This window comes from Schistocerca nitens, chromosome 2 (assembly GCF_023898315.1).
Source record: "Schistocerca nitens isolate TAMUIC-IGC-003100 chromosome 2, iqSchNite1.1, whole genome shotgun sequence".
Taxonomy (NCBI): Eukaryota; Metazoa; Arthropoda; class Insecta; order Orthoptera; family Acrididae; genus Schistocerca; species Schistocerca nitens.
The window spans coordinates 136697643-136719727 of record NC_064615.1 but is presented as its reverse complement, the minus strand read 5'-3'; positions in this window follow the sequence as shown (position 1 = coordinate 136719727).

The window sequence follows — 22085 nt, the reverse complement described above, 5'->3', positions numbered from 1 at the left end:
TGGAAAATAAACGAAAAGCACCAGTTTGCTTTTGTTCTACAATATTACTTTTATTGTGTTAACCGGTTTTCGGCTTACAAGGCCATCTTCAGACATTTACTGAGTATTGTTACCAAAGAAGCTACCATGTTTGCAAACAACATTGGAAGAGAAGTAACACGTCTAGACTGAAGCAAAAACATACAATAAGTAACATCTTTGACAGTGTGGTGGTAATGCAATGAAAATGTAAAAAATTGAACAGTAAATAAATGAAAATGGAGTATACAGGAAAAACTTTAACACAGAATAGGAACAGCATGCCTACATAACAGTTACTATAAATACACAAAACTAATAAAATTAAATTAGTACTTGAGAAGGCTACATCAGGAGGTATAAACATGGAGAGTGATACACAAACGAATTAAAAAAAGAAACAATTATCAATGTAACTACAGATTACGTAACGAACTTAAGCAATATCAGTAAAATAAACAGAAATAAATAAATGCAGGAAAATGGAGGCGATTGAGGGAACATACAGTAAATGCAATCTTTGAGAGTGTGGTGGTACTGCATTTTAACGTTAACATTATATTCAAAACAGTGGCTATGTAACAGTTTGCATTAAATAAATGAACAAAGTAATATATGAACAATATTTGATGAGACAACTACAAGAGGTGTTAAACGTGGACTGTAGCACAAGTACAAGTATCAGTTAAAAGAAAGCCTTAACTATTGAATCTACAGTCTTTTAGGAATACATAGACAACTTCGATAAAAAAAAAGTTCAAGTGGCTCTGAGCATTATAGGACTCAACATCTGAGGTCATCAGTCCCCTAGAACTTAGAACTACTTAAACTTAACTAACCCAAGGACATCACACACATCCATGCCCGAGTCAGGATTCGAACCTGCGACCGTAGCGGCCAAACTGAAGCGCCTAGAACCGCACGGCCACACCGGCCGGCACTTCGATAAAACAAAAGAACGTAATGAATACAGGAAAATAGGAATATGTAGGAACAGACAGTGTGGGAAGTAGTGAACAACAGAGATGCTTAAATAAAGTTTAGGAGAGGGGAAATGTTGAGCTGTGTCTGGTCATTTAGGATTAGATCTGCACTGTGAGCAAGATGTTTGTTAACTTCCAGGGCTTCCAGCAGGTTGAGTGTATTATTTCATCGTGATTTGATTGTGTGAGTGCTTTGGAGATAATGGGAGTGCGAATGGAGTACATACGTAAAATGAGATGTGATATTTTAGTAAAACTCTGCAAATATATGAATGAGAAAGTTGTGAAATAGGGGAATTTGTGACGTATGTCCGAATGAGCTTGACTTTGTAAAAGGCAGCCAGAAGGGGCGTTGGATGTTGAATTTATTAGGAATTTATTTTGTGGAAAGGCATCGTATTTTGTTTTCAATAAGTTATATTTAGTTTCGGAATTACGAAACTTGTAGTCTAAATTACGTGTGGTAATCTGATTGGCTGACGTTAGAAACGCCGCGAGTACAGAAGTGCTCGAGATGATCTGATTGGCTGCTTAACATACTAGCCAATAGGAATTCAGCATTTCCCGCACGTTTCTGCCTCAGATCTATGAGTCGAGGCAGTCACTCGGGAACCCTCTTCTGGTTAACACATCTATGTTAAATCGCGCTGATCAAATTTGTACCAAAATGAAGAAATCCACGCGTTTGATCGGTTCTCGTGTAGTTGATGAAAAGCCACTACAGAGAAAGTTTGAGCTTTGTGAGTGACTTATTTTAGGAGATTTCGCGTGTGAACCTTTCGAATCGTACATAAACACCGCGTGGCGTGTTTCGTACAAATTACGAGACATTATAGCGAGTACTTCTGCACAAGAAGACTGCTGAACGACTTAACTGTGTTAACTCGCAAATATTCGTGGGCAGTGACTGTTTAGGACGTTTAAAAGATCCGGTCGGACTAAATATCTTTTGGCTGCTTTTGGGTGTGAACTTGTTACACAGACAGTCAGTAACATTGCGTAATTAGTGTCGGGATATTAAATAAGGAATTGATAGCCATTTTGTGTGTTTTAAAGACAATAAACCAGCTTACAGGAAATTTTAGGCATTTTTCAGACGAGTCATGCAAGAACCCCGAACGTCTGATAGTTTAACTAACTTTCATATTCTGCCCATGGATTGGAGTTATTTGGCCTTTCCGTGGTAGGTATTTAGCTGACTTTTCGTCAGTGCTGCTTAGGTGGACTGATTGTTTAAAGTTCAGTGAGAAAGCAACCCGCCCCGCCGTAGCAGAAGTTGCGCCAGCTCAAGTGGAGACACTTGAGCACACGCCGTATAGTCCTGATCTCTACCCATGCGATTTTCACACATTTGGTCCCTTACAAAAGGCCTTGAAGGGTCGACGCTTCCTGTCGGAGGACGATGTGCAGCAGGCAGTTACGCACGTCTTCACGCAGCAGGGCACCGTGTTCTACCAATCGGTATCTTCAAGTTGGTGCATCCAAGGAGACATTGCCTGTCCAGGCGATTTTGCTTGAATGGCATACCAATTCTGGACTGTACGGACCTCGAATGGAAACTTTTTGGTCGCCCCATATAATTTGCCAACGATTGATTTAAACTATCGGTATATCGATAGCACTATCGGCTATGGCCTAGCCCTACTTTAGCCAAGATCAACTATTGTACATTGTTGGCCTTGCTTGAGTTCAGTTGTTATTTCAGCTCATTTCTTACTCGTATTTGAATTTAATGTAAGTGCTGCCGTTTATTGGTTTTGTGCTGTGTGCTGTTCTGATAGTTTCTAACTTTGGATAAGTCTGTAGCAAGAAACAAGAAGAAAACCGATTTTGAGTTGTCCACTCGCGTTATGGTTAGTTAAAATATGTATGTACTGCCATAATAGCGCAATTACGTATACATAGCAGTTCAGTGGTAGCAATCGAGTCACTATTTTGCAGAAGTTTGACATTTGCAATATTTTAATATTTTAGAAGTCATTGGTGCTGTAAACAGCATTACAAATAACATTAAAATCAGTGCACTTGGATTTGCCTGCGTCGCTCGGACACATCGTCCAAACGGTGACTGTTACATTTCTTTAAAAAATTTGTTCAAATTTTTATCATTACTAGCCCAAATGGTAAAATATCGTCCAGTCTGATCATTCAGTCGGTATTCAAATTACGAAAGCCGATTCCGATACGGAATGATGGGGAAGGGTTTATGCAGGGTGGAAGGGGTGTTTGATGACAGCACATTTTATAGTTCGTTCGTTTCTAAAATATTTTTTTCTGAGGACTGCTTAAATTTGTCCGAGACGAATGCGACATGCATCCCCCCCCCCTTTAGTCCAAAAATTGTTTACGCTCTTGTAATACTATAGTAACTGAAGCCTAGAATTCCCTGCACTATCAAATCTTAAAATATATGCACGCATTCATGCACTATCGAATGGCGAAACATGCACAACTAAATGAAAAACATACAATTACATCTTTCGTTGTGATCCATTTTAATTTATTTGAAAGCAATGCGACAACAAGTTTTTCCAAATTCTGCACCGACCAGGGTAACTCAGCGGCTCAAGGCGCTGAGCTATCACTCCATGGTTTCAGGTGTCGAGGTGGTTCGGATGCAACCACCTGCAACCTTTAAAATAGTTTTCAGTGATTTCCCATTTTCAGTTTAGACAAATGTCGGGGTTAGTCCCTAACTACAGGCCACAATCAATTACTTTCTTTCCTGGAAAGTGTAAATTTGTGGTAAGAGCTTATGGGACCAAACAGCTGAGGTCATCGTTCCCTAAGCTTACACACTACTTAACCTAACTTAAACTAACTTACGCTGAGGACGACACACACACCCATGCCCGAGGGAGGACTCGAACCTCCGACAGGGCGAAGCCGCGCGGACCATGACAAGACGCCTCAGACCACGCTTTCTTTCCTGACAGATTCCAATTCCCTTAAAGATGCGGCTTCTCTACTTGAATGAAAAGAGCTGCATCGAAGGGGAGCCGAACATCTCTTCGGGGACTCTAGGCACTGAAAGCTGTATTTACACTGGAAGACGGCTAGCAATCGTCATTTTGTACTATGTATCTATGCATAAAGATGCCTCACTAATGGAACGGCGATATATCATGTCTTTAAGTTTTACTACAAGAATGAAATTCTACTGTGACATGTCTTACCCACAATATCCTTGGAACTGTGAGTACAATTGTCACAACTCTAATATATTTGCAAATAAACGTCATATAAACGACAACGTGCGTTGTACATCATAGAGGAGTTCATTAGCATTAAAGACTGTATAACCACATTATCATGGATAAATACAAACTGATTTATAACATTCCATACATTAGAAACTAGCTGAAATTAACACGTGAATCAACGTTAAGATCCCAAAATTGTAGCTCACAGTATCTGCGTACTGCTTTTTATTTTGTAAATAAATTTGTTGCTGTAGTTTCAAGCTGATTGTTGAAATAATAATTTAAAAGAAGTTCCTGATCAGTCAAGGAAATTGAAGCATTTTAATGAAATGGAAGATTCTTAATAAAATTTTAGTTTGAATTGACGAATTTGGGATGCTTTGATGCGCTGAAGAAATTCTGACTTGATCTCAGAATTTAAATACAAAAGTGTAGTAGGAAAAAAATGGCTATTGTCAAAAGAAATTTGATCCTATTTAACTTTATAAATTATTCAGGCCAGCATTAAGATACTTCTGCTCTGTGATAGTGAAACTCATATTAGAGGACTGAGCTGTGTTTTGTTAGCAAAGAAAGAATACATTATAGTCAAATTTTAATTCATTTGACAATAGAGTGAAGTTTGCATATTGCCAAATAAAGAAATATTTAATTGCACATTTGGATATATATATATATATATATATATATATATATATATATATATATATATATATATATATATATATATACTGTCGAGAATATATGTTATAATGAAACATTTTTTAAGAAAAGCTTTTCTTGCTTAGTTTAATAGACCAAGTACTATTTGTATGAATGCCTCCCAAACGCAGTTATGTACATAAAATTAAAAGATAAATAAATGAATGTTCAGAAAAATTAAAATATTAGCCTCTTTAAGATCCTCTTTAACAAAGCGGACCCCACTTTTGATAAAATCCTAGGTACGTCCTTAGCACGATGCAGAATTTTAGTTTGAATTGACGAATTTGGGATGCTTTGATGTGCTGAAGAAATTCTGACTTGATCTCAGAATTTAAATACAAAAGTGTAGTAGGAAAAATATGGCTATTGTCAAAAGAAATTTGATCCTATTTAACTTTATAAATTATTCAGGCCAGCATTAAGATACTTCTGCTCTGTGATAGTGAAACCCATATTAGAGGACTGAGCTGTGTTTTGTTAGCAAAGAAAGAATACATTATATTCGAATTTTAATTCATTTGACAATAGAGTGAAGTTTGCATATTGTCAAATAAAGAAATATTTAATTGTACATATATATACTGTCGAGAATATATGTTATAATGAAAAGCTTTTCTTGCTTAGTTTAATAGACCAAGTACTATTTGTATGAATGCCTCCCAAACCCAGTTATGTACATAAAATTAAAAGATAAATAAATGAATGTTCAGAAAAAATTAAAATATTAGCCTCTTTAAGATCCTCTTTAACAAAGCGGACCCCGCTTTTGATAAAATCCTGGGTACGTCCTTAGCACGATGCAACGTTCCTTCGGATACGCATGCATGTTCAAAAAAACGTAGCATCGTACTTCTTAATAACACAGGCACCGCTATTTCACATTTATCCGCCAATATCAGACCCTCGACTCTCAATAAATGTCTTTCCTGGACAGGACTATAGGAAACGTTGTAGTGCATGTTGTGACACATGGATGACTACATATGGAAGTTAGAACCAGGCCATGGTTCGTAAACGCAGTGCCGAAGCGGTTAAGATGACAGCTCGCGTAAATCGCGGACCAGGGTTCGAGTCCCGGTCTAGCACGAATTTTCACTGTCGTCATTCCAACATACCGCTAATGCTGGTTTATACTCGCAATTGCGAATAAATTTCCTGGACTACAGAAAGTTTTTCTCTAGACGTTTTGTCTAACGGAAGCACAGCGACTACCATGAGAAATATGCGAAGAGCTTCCAAAGGTCATGGGAAGGCACTGGATGTGATGTGGATAGAAAGCTTTCAAAACTGTTGTAAGGCGAGGCCGTATGGAATCTACGAAGTTTTCGAATTGTTCTGGAGAGATACTGGTCCATGCATCATGCAGTGCCACCTACAATTTTTCTTATTTACGGGTGTGTGTTGGTGTTAATTGAGCGTACACAGCTATCGGAAGCATCCCGCAAATACCCGATTGTCCAGCCCAAGTTCGTGAATTCAGCGGCGTGTTCATCAAGCAACACACGTGCGACTGCAGATCGGTGACATGTCGCATTGTCCTGTTGAAATATGGCATGTCTCTCAAGGTACTTTAATGGCGGAAAGGGGTACATATGGCCTGCAAGAGAGTCGTTGCTTCCTGTGGACGCCAATGGGGCTTTAGTCCATAGTCCAGTCATCAAACTTCGTGTCGAGGGCTCTGCTAGGGGTCACTAGTCGGTCATCAGTCTCTGCGATGTTGAAGATCCACTGTAGGCGCTGTAGACCTGGAAAATCCGAATTCTTACGTAACCTCCAATAAGCGCACCCATGCCCCTTGCTCTAATTAAAATCCCACTTCGAAGTCGATTAGCTCGCGACTTGCTGCCATTTTCACTGTATGTAACAGACTGCTTGGATATCGTGTTTCCACTCTCGCTGTATGCCGCATCCAGCTGCAAAGTTCGGCTGCCATATATGGCACATTTTTAAATGGGACGAACTTTTGACTACTCAGTTTAATTAATAATGGATTATCAGGGTCTACGTATCCACACCTCATTCCATCACAAACAAGGAAAATTCTGCGCTTTTTATAACTGTTCTGTACAAAATCTTTATCGTTCATTCATTCGTCATGTTCTGTGGATCCTTGGAGAGGGTGGTTCCTGAAACACAAATGTTGCGTGTTAAACGGCACTTTCAATTTTTGCTGTAGTTTTGTTTTCTTTAACTCGTGATCTGGTCTTTGCAAACTTTCGCAAGGACGTTCAGTAACCAGTATCGATGTGTATGAATATGAATAAAGCTGACTACGAGACTAAAATTCAGTTGATTCTCGAGGAGGATACGTACCGGAAACCTACGCCTTATGGGCTACCAAAGATCCACAAAAGGGATTCGTCTCTTCGCCCCATTGTGAACACCACTGGGTAACAAATTTATAGACTAGCAAAACACTTGGCCAGCCTCCTTATACCACATGTGGGTCGCTGTGTGCATCACATCAATAACACCGACGATTTTATCAACCTCCCTATTTACGCGTGTTCATGTCAAAGAATGTGTATATCTCTTCTCCCAGTTATTTTGGTAGTACAGTTGTGGGATTGTTTAAGCACACGTTGAAATCTTCGTATTTCCTGTATGGCGGTCAGTATTTCGACTACCTGGACGGCGTGATAATGGGAAGTCCGTTAGCATCATCCATAGCCAACCTTTTTATGGAGAAATTTGAAAACATTGTTTTGGACACAGCTCCAGCTAAACCAACTCACTTTTATCTTTACATGGACGACACTTAAATACCTGGCCCCAAGGACGTGAAAAACTGGGAGAATTCATGGAACACCTGAGCAGCATTCACGACAACATTAAGTTTAAGATAGAAGTAAATGGTGCATTGCCCTTCACTGACGTCCTCGTTCGTCGGAAAACCAAGGGGCGCCTCAGCCACAGTGCCCACAGGAAACCTAAAAACACGGATAGTTATCTGCACACTCTGAGCTACCACCATCCGGCACAAAAACGGGCGTTTTGAACAACCACGTCCATGGTGCTAAAGTGGTCTCAGACACTGAAAATCTGCTACGAGAACTAAGTCACCTCCTAGAAGTTTTGCGGAAAAATGGCTAAAATCACCGCCAGGTTTCACAGGCTATATCTGGCGAGGCGTGGGAGAAATATCACAAAAAAAGAGGGCAAGAAACTTGCGTTTTTGCCTTTCTATGGTATAGTGTCGAGAAAGACGACTCCTAAAAAGACACAACATTTCATCAGTATTCAGGCCCCCAGCAAAAGTACGACAGCTTCTGAGGCCTGTGAAGGACTATCTAGGGCTCAGAACGCCTGGAGTTTACAAGATACCACGTCGGCCAGCACTATTTAGCAACACCCGAAGGAACGGAACGGAACGTGAGCGGCGCTTAAGCCTACACTATCCTGAAAAATCACCAGTGGTGGAATACGCTTTAGGAAATCAACACCGAGTATTTGAGGGGACGAAGGGATTTTGGACTAGCGTTTTAAAAGACGCTACGGAAATAAAAATATCTGAAAACACCGTTAGTAAGAGCGGCGGTTTGCAGCTCAGTGCCGGCCGTAGTGGCCGAGCGGTTCTAGGCGCTACAGTCTGGAACCGAACGCCGGCTACGTTCGCAGGTTCGAATCCTGCCTCGGACATGGATGTGTGTGATGTCCTTAGGTTAGTTAGGTTTAAGGAGTTCTAAGTTCTAGGGGACTGATGACCTCAGAAGTTAAGTACCATAGTGCTCAGAGCCATTTGAACCATTTTTGCAGCTCATCAGAGTCTGGGTCCCGACCTTCGCGAGGATGAAGCGGGCGCGACGGATGCTCGACGAAAACATTACCATATTTGGCGTGGAAGAGACACCAGTGACGTCACAGCCAACACCTATATAAAGGCGAGACCATGGCGACACGGCAGTCATTTAGCACTGGCTTTGTAGAGCTCGGTAGAAAGCTCGTGGGATTTTAACCACCTGACGCAGATGGAAGCGCGAGAAGATTTTATCAGTTAATATTTCGGCGAGAACACGCATTCATACATTATCGATATGCAGTGTAGACACCTTGAGCAGTGCCTCTCTGAGCCACAGTAGGGTGGCGTGCTTCCCGTTGGTGGGGCCCACACACTTCCAGCCAATAGGAGAGCTGGCAGGTAGCTTGGGCCACTCTTCCGAGTAAGATGAAAACACTTTTGTTCCGGGGCGTCGAGCGATGAGTGGTGGCAATTAAGGGGCGACGGCAGGAGATCGGAGATTTGGTGAAATTGTTTCAGTTATTTGCAGCATTTGCTAATAATCAAGGTTTCAGTCACTTCATCCTTCAGTTATTCATATCGCACAGTTTATTTTTAAACCATTTCGCATATTAAACTTGTGATTAACTAGAAGCTACACCGATATTTATGTACGAGATATTACACGGGTTCAGGAACTTACTTTGCGTAAGATGGAAGCTAGTAACTGTAGTATTATGCACTCAATTCCGTCATTCTCTCCTGCACTTTTAGCTTGTTCTATGCAGTGGCGGAAATCATGATTACAAAAAATGAATGTTTGTGATTTCTCAAAATTCCGGCTTTTGTCTTAATTATAGTGACTCCCACGAGGCTTAGATCCACTATTTTTTGATTTAAAGGCAATATACACTCCTGGAAATGGAAAAAAGAACACATTGACACCGGTGTGTCAGACCCACCATACTTGCTCCGGACACTGCGAGAGGGCTGTACAAGCAATGATCACACGCACGGCAGAGCGGACACACCAGGAACCACGGTGTTGGCCGTCGAATGGCGCTAGCTGCGCAGCATTTGTGCATCGCCGCCGTCAGTGTCAGCCAGTTTGCCGTGGCATACGGAGCTCCATCGCAGTCTTTAACACTGGTAGCATGCCGCGACAGCGTGGACGTGAACCGTATGTGCAGTTGACGGACTTTGAGCGAGGGCGTATAGTGGGCATGCGGGAGGCCGGGTGGACGTACCGCCGAATTGCTCAACACGTGGGGCGTGAGGTCTCCACAGTACATCGATGTTGTCGCCGGTGGACGGCGGAAGGTGCACGTGCCCGTCGACCTGGGACCGGACCGCAGCGACGCACGGATGCACGCCAAGACCGTAGGATCCTACGCAGTGCCGTAGGGGACCGCACCGCCACTTCCCAGCAAATTAGGGACACTGTTGCTCCTGGGGTATCGGCGAGGACCATTCGCAACCGTCTCCATGAAGCTGGGCTACGGTCCCGCACACCGTTAGGCCGTCTTCCGCTCAGGCCCCAACATCGTGCAGCCCGCCTCCAGTGGTGTCGCGACAGGCGTGAATGGAGGGACGAATGGAGACGTGTCGTCTTCAGCGATGAGAGTCGCTTCTGCCTTGGTGCCAATGATGGTCGTATGCGTGTTTGACGCCGTGCAGGTGAGCGCCACAATCAGGACTGCATACGACCGAGGCACACAGGGCCAACACCCGGCATCATGGTGTGGGGAGCAATCTCCTACACTGGCCGTACACCATTGGTGATCGTCGAGGGGACACTGAATAGTGCACGGTACATCCAAACCGTCATTAGTGGACACCGTAAGATCCCGAGGAAGATCCTAGCAGAGGGGTCGAAACGTCGATCATTTTAGTAGAAACATGACGCCGCCTAATAACCCAGAAGATTTTAACTTCACATTTACATATGTTAGGCGCAAGTCCTTGCAGAGGACATCTTGTGTCTAAATCCAACACACTGAAGTGAGAGAAGTTATGAGATGTCTCCTAATATCGTGTCGGTCCTCCTCTTGCCCGGCGTAGTGCAGTACCTCGACGTGGCGAGGACTCGACAAGGCGTTGGAAGTTCCAGCAGAAATATTGAGCCCTACTGCTTCTGTATCCGTCTGTTATTGCGAAATTATTGCCAATGCATCATTATGTGTACTAACTGACATCTCGAGTATGTCCATTAAATTTTCGATGGGATTCATGTCGGGCGATATGAGTGGCAAAATCATTAGCTCGGATTGTCCAGACTGTTATTCAAAACAATCACGAACAATTATAGCCCGGTGACATGGCGCTCTGTCGTCCATAACATTTCCTACGCTGTTAAGGAGCACGAAGTCCATCAATGGCTGCAAATGGTCCCCAAGTAGCCGAACGTAAATATTTCAAGTCAATTATCGTCTCAATTGGACCAGAGGACCCAGTCCTTTCCACGTAAATGCAGCCCATACCTTTATGGAGCCACCACCAGCTTGTCAGTGTCTTGTTGACAATTTTGTCCCCGGCTTCGTGAGGTCTGCGCCACAGTCGAACCCTACCGTCAGCTCTTACCAACTGAAATCACTCATCTGACCAGGCCACAGTTTTCCAGTCGTCTAGGGTGCAATGCAGGAGAGCCGCTGCACGCGATGTCGTGCTATTACCAAAGGAACTCGCGTAGTTCGTCTGCTGCCATAGTGCATTAACGCCAAATTTCGCCGCAATGCCCTAAGAGATACCTTTGTCGTGATTTCTGCGGCTATTTCACGCAGTGTTGCTTGTCTGTTAGCACTGGCAACCCTACGCAAACGCCGATGCTCTCGGTCGTCAAGTGAAGCCGTCGGCCACTGCGTTGCCTGAAATTTGGTGTTCTCCGCACGCACTCGACACTGTCGCTCTCGGAATACTGAATCCCTACCGATTTCGGAAATGGAATGTTCCATGCAGCTAGCTCCAATATTCCATTCCGCGGTTAGTCTTTTCATTCCCGCCGTACGGCCTAATCTCGTTGAAAATTTTTTCACACGAATCACCTAACTACAAATGACATCTCCGGCAATGTACTGCCCTTTTACACACTGAAGCCCCAAAGGAACTGATATAGGCATGCGTATTCAAAGGTATGCAAACAGGCAGAATACGGCGCTGTGATCGGTAACCCCTATATAAGACAACAAGTGTCTGCCACAGTTGTTAGATCGGTTACTGCTGCTACAATGGCAGGTTATCAAGATTTAAGTGAGAAAGAACGTGGTGTTATAGTCGGCACACGAGCGATGGGACGCAGCGTCCACGAGAAAGCGATGAAGTGGGGATTTTCCCGTAAGATCATTTCACGAGTGTATCGTGAATATCGGAAATCCGGCAAAACATCAAATCTCTGACATCGCTGCTGCCGGAAAAAGGTTCTGCAAGAAAGGGACCAACGGAGACTGAAGAGAACTGTTCATTATGATAGAAGTGCAACCCTTCCGCAGTTTGCTGCAGATTTCTATTCTGGGTCTTCAACAACTGTCAGCGTGCCAACCATTCAACGAAACATAATCGATGAGGGCTTTCGGAGCTGAAGACCCATGAATGCACGACACAATGCTTTACGCCTCGCCTGGGCCTGTCAGCACCGATATTGGACTGGTGTTGACTGGAAACACATTACCTAGGCGGACTAGTCTCGTTTGAAATTGTATCGAGCGGATGGACGTGGACGGTTGTGGAGACAACCTTATGAATCCATGGAGCCTGCATGTCAGCAGGGGACTGTTCAAGCTGGTGGAGACTCTGTAATGTTGTAGGGCGTGTGCAGTTGGGGTGATACGGCACCTCTGATACGTCTAGATACGACTCTTGACAGGTGACACGTGCGTAGGCATCATGTTTGATCACCTGCATCCATTTATGTCCACTGTGCTTCCCGACGGACTTAGGAAATTCCAGCAGGACATTTTGACACCCCACACGTCCAGAATTGCTATAGAGTTGCTCCAGGAACACTATTCTGGGTTTAAACACTTCCGCTGCCCACCAAACTCTCCAGACATGAGCATACTGAGCATATCTGGGACGCCTAGGAACGTGCTGTTCAGAAGAGATCTCCGCCCCTCGTACTCTTACGAATTAATGGACAGCCTTGCAGGATTCATGGTGTCAATTCCGTCCAGGACTACTTCAGACATTAGTCGAGTCCTTGCCACATCGTGTTACGGGACTCCTGCGTGCTCGCATGGGCCCTACACGATATTAGGCAGGTGTACCAGTTTCTCTGGGTCTTCAGTGTACCTTGTGTCCGTAATACTACCGCCTTCTGTATATGCGCACATCGTTATCGAATGACTTTTATCACCTCAGTGTATATCTACGTATTTTAACTAGTACTTCGTTTAGGAGAGCCGGTACCGCTTCAGTAAGCAGCTGTGCGTAATTTTTAGCCATTAACGTTTCATCAGTGAAGTAACGACCAATCACGCAGTTTCCAATAATACCGTAAGAATTATTCAAACCGTACTGCTTTTGATACTCATCTTGCCTCAGCCAATGCGTTTACTCATCTGCCGAAAAATACAAATTTGCTTGCTGATTTGTAAAGGCAGCTATATCAGGAGAGAGACTTCTTCGAAGAGAGCAACTGTTGTCCTAATGTCGTATCAGAACCGAACGAAAGAATTCCACGTGCTTTCTGCAATCCCGATTTGCTGGCGTAGTGACACGTGATAGGGATGCAAGCTGTTTGCGCGTAAAATGCGAACAACGCTGGTCTGACGAATTCCCGGGGCAGTCGCTGTTTCATTGGGGATAACAGGTGGATTATGAACAACAGCTGCCACACAATATTAATTTCGTTCGCCCTGGTCGCTGCAGGCTTTCTCATTACGCTCTGCGCAGTATTCCAGTGTCCTAATAATAATTTTTTTCATATTTATTGAACTTCAGTCTTGTTAGACACCGTCAGTCAAAATCCTTCAACGCCAGTGTTTTTCTCGCTGTCCTTCTGCATTTTCCATAAAGAAAGGGCACATCTGATTACTTTTGGTATGTGAAAGACATTTAGTTTTCCAAAGTAACCAGCACTCGATGCACGTGAAACAGGATGAAAGCTGCGTTTCCGCTCTGCCATTTTTACATTGAGGTGAGAAAAGTAATGGAGTAGGTATTGCACGTGACAGATGGCGGTAGTATGCCGTACACGAGGTTTGAAAGGGCAGTGCATTTGCGGAACTGTCACTTGCACTCCGGTGATCCATGTGAAAAGGTTTCCAACGTGTTTATGGCTGCACGACGGAATTAACAGACCTTGAACACGAAATGGTAGTTGGAGCTAGACGCATGAGACATTCCATTTCGGTATTGATTGTGGAATTCAGTATTCGGACATCGACAATGTCAAGAGTGTTCCGAGAATACCAAATTTCAGGCATTACCACAACGTAGTGGTCGACGGCTTTCACTTAACGACCGACAGAGAGAGAGAGAGCAATAGGTTTAATGTCCCGTCATCGAGGTCATAAGAAACGGGACCAAGCCCGGATTGTTTCAAGGAGGGAGAAGGAAATCGGCCGCGCCCTTTTATAGGAACCATCCCAGTATTTGTCTGAGCGATTTAGGGAAATCGTGGAAAACCTAAATGTGGAAGGCCGGATGCCGGTTTGAACCGTCGTCCTCCCGAATACGAGTCCATTGTGCTAACCACTGCGCGACTTCGGTCGATACCTAACGAACGAGAGCAGCAGCATCTGTGTAGTGTTGTCACTGCTAACAGACAAGCAACACTGCGTGAAATAACTGCAGAAATCAAAGTGTGACACTACAAACGAACCCGAGAGGGCAGTGCGGTGGAATTTGGCGATAACGTGCATTTTGCAGCAGACGACTGGGGCGAGTGCCTTTGCCGCGCGGGATTAGCCGAGCGGTCTTAGGCGCTGCAGTCATGGACTGTGCGGCTGGTCCCGGCGGAGATTTGAGTCCCCTCTCGGGCATGGGTGTGTGTGTTTGTCCTTAGGATAATTTAGGTTAAGTAGTGTGTAAGCTTGGGGACTGATGACCTTAGCAGTTAAGTCCCATAAGATTTCACACACATTTGAACACATTTTTCGAGTGCCTTTCGTAACAGCACGACGTCACGTGCAACTCATATCCTGGGCTTTTGACCATATGCGTTGGATCCTAGAGGACTGGAAAACTGTGGCCTGGTCAGATGAGTTCCGATTTCAGTTGTAAGAGCTGATGTCAGAACTCAAGCGTGGCGTAGACAATACGAAACCATGGAACCAAGTTGTCAACAAGGCACTGTGCAAGCTGGTGGTGGCTCTGTAATTGCGTTGTCTGTATGTAATTGAACTGATTGGGTCCTCTGCTGCAACTGAACCGATCATCGACTGGAAATGATAATGTTCGGCTTCTTGGAGACCATTTGCAGCCATTCATAGACCTTTTGTTCCCAAACAGCGATGGAGCTGTTACGGATGACAGTGCGCCATGTCACCGGCTGGTTGGTTTGAGTAACTTTCTGGACAATTCGAGCGAAGGTTTGGTCTTCCAGATCGCCCGACATGAATCCCATCGAACATTTAAGGGATTTAATCGAGAAGTCAGTTCGTGCATAAAATCCTGCATTGGCAACACTGTCGGAACTGTAGACGGCTATAGAAGCAGAATGGTTCGATATTTCTGCAGGGGACTTTAATTAGTTGTTGAGTCGATGCCACCTGTATAATGGAATGACAATGAAAATTTGTGCCGGACCGAGAAGTGAACCTGTATTTCCCTGCTTAGTGCTCAGGATAAGCGGAAAATCCGGATTCGGGTCCCGGTCCGGCACAAACTTTCACTGTCGTCATTTCATGATACAGCTGTCCGCCCTGATAGCTGAGTGATCAGCGTGACGGATTGCCATTCTACGGGCTCGAGGTCGATTCCCGACTGGGTCAGAGATTTTTATCGGCCCAGGGACTGGCTGTTGTGCTGTCTTCATCATCATTTCATCCCCATCCGGCGCGCAGGTCACCCAATGTGGCGACGAATGTAATAAGACCTGCACCAAGGCCGTCGGACCTTCCCCGCAAGGGGCCTCCCGGCCAATGACGCCAAACGCTCTTTTCATTTCCATTATACAGCTGATGGTTGTCCTTATTCGCAACAGCGATTTCATTTTCTATAATTCTTAACGGCTGTAGTCGCCGCAGTGCCTGATTGTTGGGACATGCAAGCATTGTAATATTTTTGGGTTTGCAGCCATCATATTCAGGTTCAAATGGTTCAAATGGCTCTGAGCACTATGGGACTTAACTTCTGAGGTCATCAGTCCCCTAGAACTTAGAACTACTTAAACCTAACTAACCTAAGGACATCACACACATCCATGCCCGAGGCAGGATTCGAACCTCTGACCGTATTGGTCGCGCGGATTCAGACTGAAGCGCCTAGAACTGCTCGGCCACAGCTGCCGGCTATTTCATTCGTAATCAAAGTTGTAAAAATATAGTTGGTTCGGCAGTCTTGGAGGACAGACATGTTGTCTGCTGCGGTTGCAGTTAATATTTAATTTGCAATGTCTAGTTTGTGAATATAGCTGGTTGGGAAGCCTCAGAGGACAGACATGTTGACTGCCGCGGTCGGTGTTAGTTAAGACTTTATTAGCAATGTTTGGTTATTTGGACATATAGTTGAGAACAGTGTGACAGTAATTATGGAAATTGCAATTTCTTAATTTGTTTTGAAGAATGGAAATTAATTGTGAATCTAAAGTGGAAAGTATTTGTGCAGTTTCTCATGTTCTGCTAACAAAAAGCGAGTGGCATCACGTATAAACAAACTGATTGGAAATTTAATTATTTCTAACATAATAGTTCCTCGCTAAGAGTTTCTTACAGCCTCAAGATTACGGATTCAGACCAATATGCTGTTTTCGACGCAGGGGACAACAACTACAGAAGACTGCAGGATGGTGAACATTATTCAGAACTTATGCATTCCACTCAGGGCGGTGGAAACAAATAGGCACCTCGCGTGTACTGCAGTTGAAACATCTTTATTTAAATGAGTGTGACTCTACTTAAATTGCTGAATGACTGAGACCCACAATATCCTAACGCAACACTAACCTGACTTCAAATAATTAATTCAAAAGAATGGCTCTGACTAAAAAGAAATCTTAACAATAACCTATACATTTCATTAAGCACTTACCTCACAAAAATCTTCATTACGCGGACTACTGCAATACAGCGAGCTTCAATAAAAGATTCTAACTGCTAAAGCCACTAACTACTAATAGACATGTGGTTAGCAAAGGAAAGATTTTGTTGCAAACCAAATAATGTATTTTTTTTACCTTAATAATGTGACATCCAGTTCAGACGCGAATATAAATCGTCATTTACATCCAGTACAAAGATACATAATCATGAATAATTTTCCATCTCCAAGTCGGATACTTCCAGGTCCTTAGCCTACGCTAACACTTCAGACCTCTACCCTCCATCAATGCTAACTTCTCACATTTAACATCCATCACTGCTGGCTGTTCACCTCCAACTGCCCAACAGTACTTCCATCACTGCTGGCGACTAACTTCCAACTGCTCAACGCTACTGGCGATTAACTTCCAACAACGAGTCAACCAGCCACAGAGTCTCTTTATTTGTGAATGTAAAGTGGAAATTGTTTGTGCAGTTTCTCATGTTCTGCTAACAAAAAGCGAGTGGCATCACGTATAAACACACTGATTGGAAATTTAATTATTTCTAAAATAACAGTTCCTCGCTAAGGGATTCTTACAGCCTCAAAATTACGGATTCAGACCTGCGTGCTGTTTTCTACGCAGGGGACAACTACAGAAGACTTCAGGTTGGTGAACACTTATTACAACTTATGCATTCCACTCAGGGCGGTGGAAATAAATAGGCACCTCAGTGTACTGCAGTCTTAGTACGAATGAGATCAGTGACACGTCATATGTGGAAACACAGAGGAGGTATGAAAGAGAGAAATATTTTTGAGGGAAGGAGTTTGTAATACGCAAGTATAAATATCACCCTATCTCTCCCTTTCGCTCTCTCTTTTTCAACTTGGCGTAGAATATCCGAAGGAACATAGCGTCGTAATTCGGAATAACACAGGCACTCCATACCGTAGTTATCTGCCAACACCGGGCAAGCGACTTCCAAGTAAAATGCTTCCCCTGTACGGGAATATACGTAATGGATGTAAGAGTACAGGTTGTTTGGAAATTTGTGGTAAGTTCGTATGGGATCAAACTGCTCAGGTCATTGGTCCCTAGTCTTACACACTACTTAATCTAACTTAAACTAACTTACGCTAAGGACAAGAAACACGCCCATGCCCGAGGGAGGACTCGAACCTCCAACGGGGGAGCTGCGCGGACGGTGGCAACGTGCCCTAGACCGCGCGGCTACCCCGCGTGGCGTACAGGTTGGAGACAAATAGTTGACGAGCTATGGATGTTTGGGTCTGGCCGTGATTGGTGCTCGGATAGCCAACGGTAAGGCGACCGCTTTTGACAAGCTGGAAATCCGGTTTCGAGTCCAGGTCTGGCAGAAACGTCCATTGCGTTATTCCGTTATACAGCTGATGATTTTCCATATTCGCAATTGCAAAGACGCTTCTTGTACCCTGGACTATGTTTCCAATGGTTTCTCAACATTCCTACTGATACAGCGTACGGCGCAGTGCGCTAGGTTGGGAGACAGGGATGTGATCCAGACAGTGGCTGGTGCAGCGGACGATACATAAACAGTTAAAATACGATCACACAGAGGCAGATGGATGGCACACATGATGTACTGGAGTTGATTAACGCTAAGAAAAAGAAAAAAGAAGATGTTTCCTGAAAATTTTTGTTTCCTTTCTTTGAACAGGAAGAGGGCTACAGAGAATTCCTGCCCTGATCTCGTTCAATTGAAACGATATTACGTGACTAAAATAGCGCTGTAAAACAAGGTAAAGAAGATTAGGGTTCAAAGTCGTGTTCACGAGGAGTCATTAGTGACCGATGGATGGATGGATATGGTGTTATGGGCGCTCAACAGTGTAGTCTTTAGCGCCCGAACGGAATCAACAACGGACAAGTGTCACTAAAAGGCAGCAAGTGCATAAATAGGATTAAAATTATAGGTGAAAGTCTACAGAGGCAGTTTGGACGTCAACAGTAGCAAAGAGGAAAGCAGCACATAATGAGGAGAACTGCAAGAGAACGGAGGGGAAGGGGTAAAATGAAAGACATAGCGCATGTTTGGAACTGGCCTATTACAAGAATAAAAAAGGAGTGGTAAGCCACTCGGCAACACACTAAAAATTCCAACCTAAAATTCTACGCTGAAGCCCAGAAACATCACAGTACCTTAAAACTTTCTTGACACTCGCCTCGTCATCGGCTAAAATCGAGGGCAGATCCCCACTAATATTAACTTCCGCGCTGATTAGTGACCGAGGGGAACCTTAGATCCGGGAAAGATAGGCAGCTGAGATCCGCAGCCGGCCGGTGTGGCCGAGCGGTTCTAGGCGCTACATTCTGGAACCGTGCGACCGCTACGGTCAGAGGTTCGAATCCTGCCTCGGGCATGGATGTATGTGATGTCCATAGGTTAGTTAGGTTTAAGTAGTTCTAAATTCTAGAGGACTGATGGCCTCAGATGTTAAGTCCCATAGTGCTAAGAGCCATTTGAACCATTTGAGATCCGCAACCTTTCAGTGGATTCGTTCTGGTATTTGTCTTAAGTAATGCTCGGAAATCGTGGAAAATCTAAATGTGGATCGTAGGACGGGGATTTGGACTCCTGTCCGCTGTCCTCAGGATTCAGTGTACCACTAGATCACGTCGCTTCTTGGTAAAGGTGTTGATGGGTCGCTCAGCAGTAGAGGCAACTTTAGTTAAATCAAAGGAAGAAATGTCAATTGTTATTACTCTTTTTTATAGAAATAAAAGTTAATGTTTCTTTGTGTGTTTGTCCTCTATGGACTCCTGAACAAATCATCCAGTTGGGATGGATCTTTGGAGACTTGTTCTCCGTGTGCCCGCGAAGGTTACTACCCCCTCCCCCTCCTTTCCCCGCCGTCCCACCAAAAAAAGAAAAAAAAGGAGTACGGCACATAGTTTGGGAGAAATGACGTCATAAGCAATGAGACGTCACAGTGTGAAAATACCCAGATTTATGGATCTACTATTTCAGAAATGAGAGCACTTAGCGACTAGCAAAAGACATATTTCAAGCCTTTACGAAAATTATTCTCACTGATCCCCATCTCCCCCCCGCCCCACCCTCTAGATGATGGAATGAGAAAAATTTATCGCATACTAGATTTTCGCTGTACACGCCGTAAACTGCTGCATCAGCAATGACGTTTTAACGTGTTATTTTGTTACTATTAACTCTATTCGCAACGTATTTTGCACACAGTATCCATATCATATATATACACACACACACACACACACACACACACACACACACATATATATATATATATATATATATATATATATATATATATATATATATATGTGCCGGCAAATTTATGTCACTGTACGATACATGGTTCAGGAAATATGTCATAAGCTTTGAGCTACGTCAGAAACCGCCGCGTCAGGCATGACGTCTTGTTCTATTACTTCTGTACTAGTAAAACTAATCGCAACACATTTCGCACAGGTATTACAAGAAAAAGTATCTAAAACCACGGGCGTATTCCAATGGACCGTTGTGCCAAAATCTCAGACCAATCCGTGGCATTGCAACACATGCCATGTACAGCTAGTTATTAATGTCATGGCAGATCTTAGTACGCTTGATGACGGACGAAGTGGCGCTGATGACCTCGATGTTGAGCGCCCATAAGCCCCAACACACACACACGGACGAAGTACCACGCTCTTTGCAGTTGTGCACAGCTGCGTTACAATTTTTTCAAGCATTAGTAGCAGAAAACAGTTCAAAGAAACTCCGAAGATGCAGGCTCTAATTCGCTTTACCACTGGCCGGAAAATAATACCATACCACACGTTTCAGAGAACAGAAAAGGGATTAATATACGGGTTAATTAATCTCATAAAAGCAATGATTATATGGAACAAATCTTACCACCTCGTGTTGTAGTAGTCTTTAATCAACGTCAGACACAATATTAATCGTCCACTTACCTTGAGTAAGGTTGGAAAAAATTGCTGATTACTGCTCTAATCATGTGAAACGTCTGCATCTATCGAAAGGCAAGGTCAATGTCAGTCTTTGACAGTCTCAGTTTCGGTAAGAAACTGTGGAACGGTTGTAGTTTTGCAACGACAACAATACGTGCACAGCGTTTCTACTGCAACTATACACACAACGGCTTCTGTGGCTTGCACAAAACGTAATAGTGTTTTGAGGCTTTACAGCTGAACGTTGTACAGCATGAAAAATGAAGTAGTGCTGACCGAAACTGCTCTCTTTGCTTCTCTCGTTGTCGGTATGAATCAAACGCACTGAAGTACGGGTGTCGCCTCGTACATACGGGCAGCGTAGAGCGTGTGGAACGTTCTCAGCCGCCGAAGGTGGTGCAGTCGGAGCCTGGAGGTTCCGTCGGCGAGCACGTACGTCGTCGGTTCCGCAGAGCGCAGGAACGCGGGAAGAGGCCGTGGGTTCCATTAATCCGGCGGCTCGCGGGGAAAAGCCTTCCGCAGCGCCGTCATGAAGTCACATCCCATTCAAAGGGAACCTCCCCGCGGCGGCCCGCCTCCCTATTGAACACTGCCATAATTACAAATTGGTCTCTTTTCAGGAGCCCCAAATGGACACGTAATGAAGCTTCCCGGGTAATTCATATCCGCGGTGGCTGCTGCGGTCGCGACCAGCGCCGGCGGTCTTGACACGTCGGTCACGTCACGTCGGTTACCGCGGCTACCGTCTTTTGTTGCGCCGCGCCGGCGGGCGGCCCGTGACGTAGCGTAGCGACAGCCGGCGTGCCGAACACGACACGGCGGTCCCCAGTGGGCAGCGCCTGCCGCTTAGGCATTCACGATTACATTTTCGACAAGTCACAACGGAATAGCAAGAATGGCCCTATGATACTAGTTCTGAGTCACGGTAGACCCAGTTCAGTTATGGTGCTCTGTCTGACGGAATGGACAATGTTTTCTCGGTTAGGGGGTTTCATTTCGCGTGGTACCGTTCAATACATATACTTCCATGGCGGTATCGATATGTTCGTTTTGTGATTTATCTAGCTGTATTGATTCAGTTCGCTTATTTATATTTTCTAGTAACAAGTTTTATAACGACAAAATGTGGGTGGATCTGTTCTATGCAAGTAAGTTGTGGCACTACCTGAATTTTTGCAACAAAATGGATCATTTTTAATATTTATCATAAAATATGTATTGGGAACATTTACAACAGTTTAATTAAAAACCAAAATGCTCTCGCAATTCAATTGTGTCAAAATAAATTTCTATCTATTTATTAT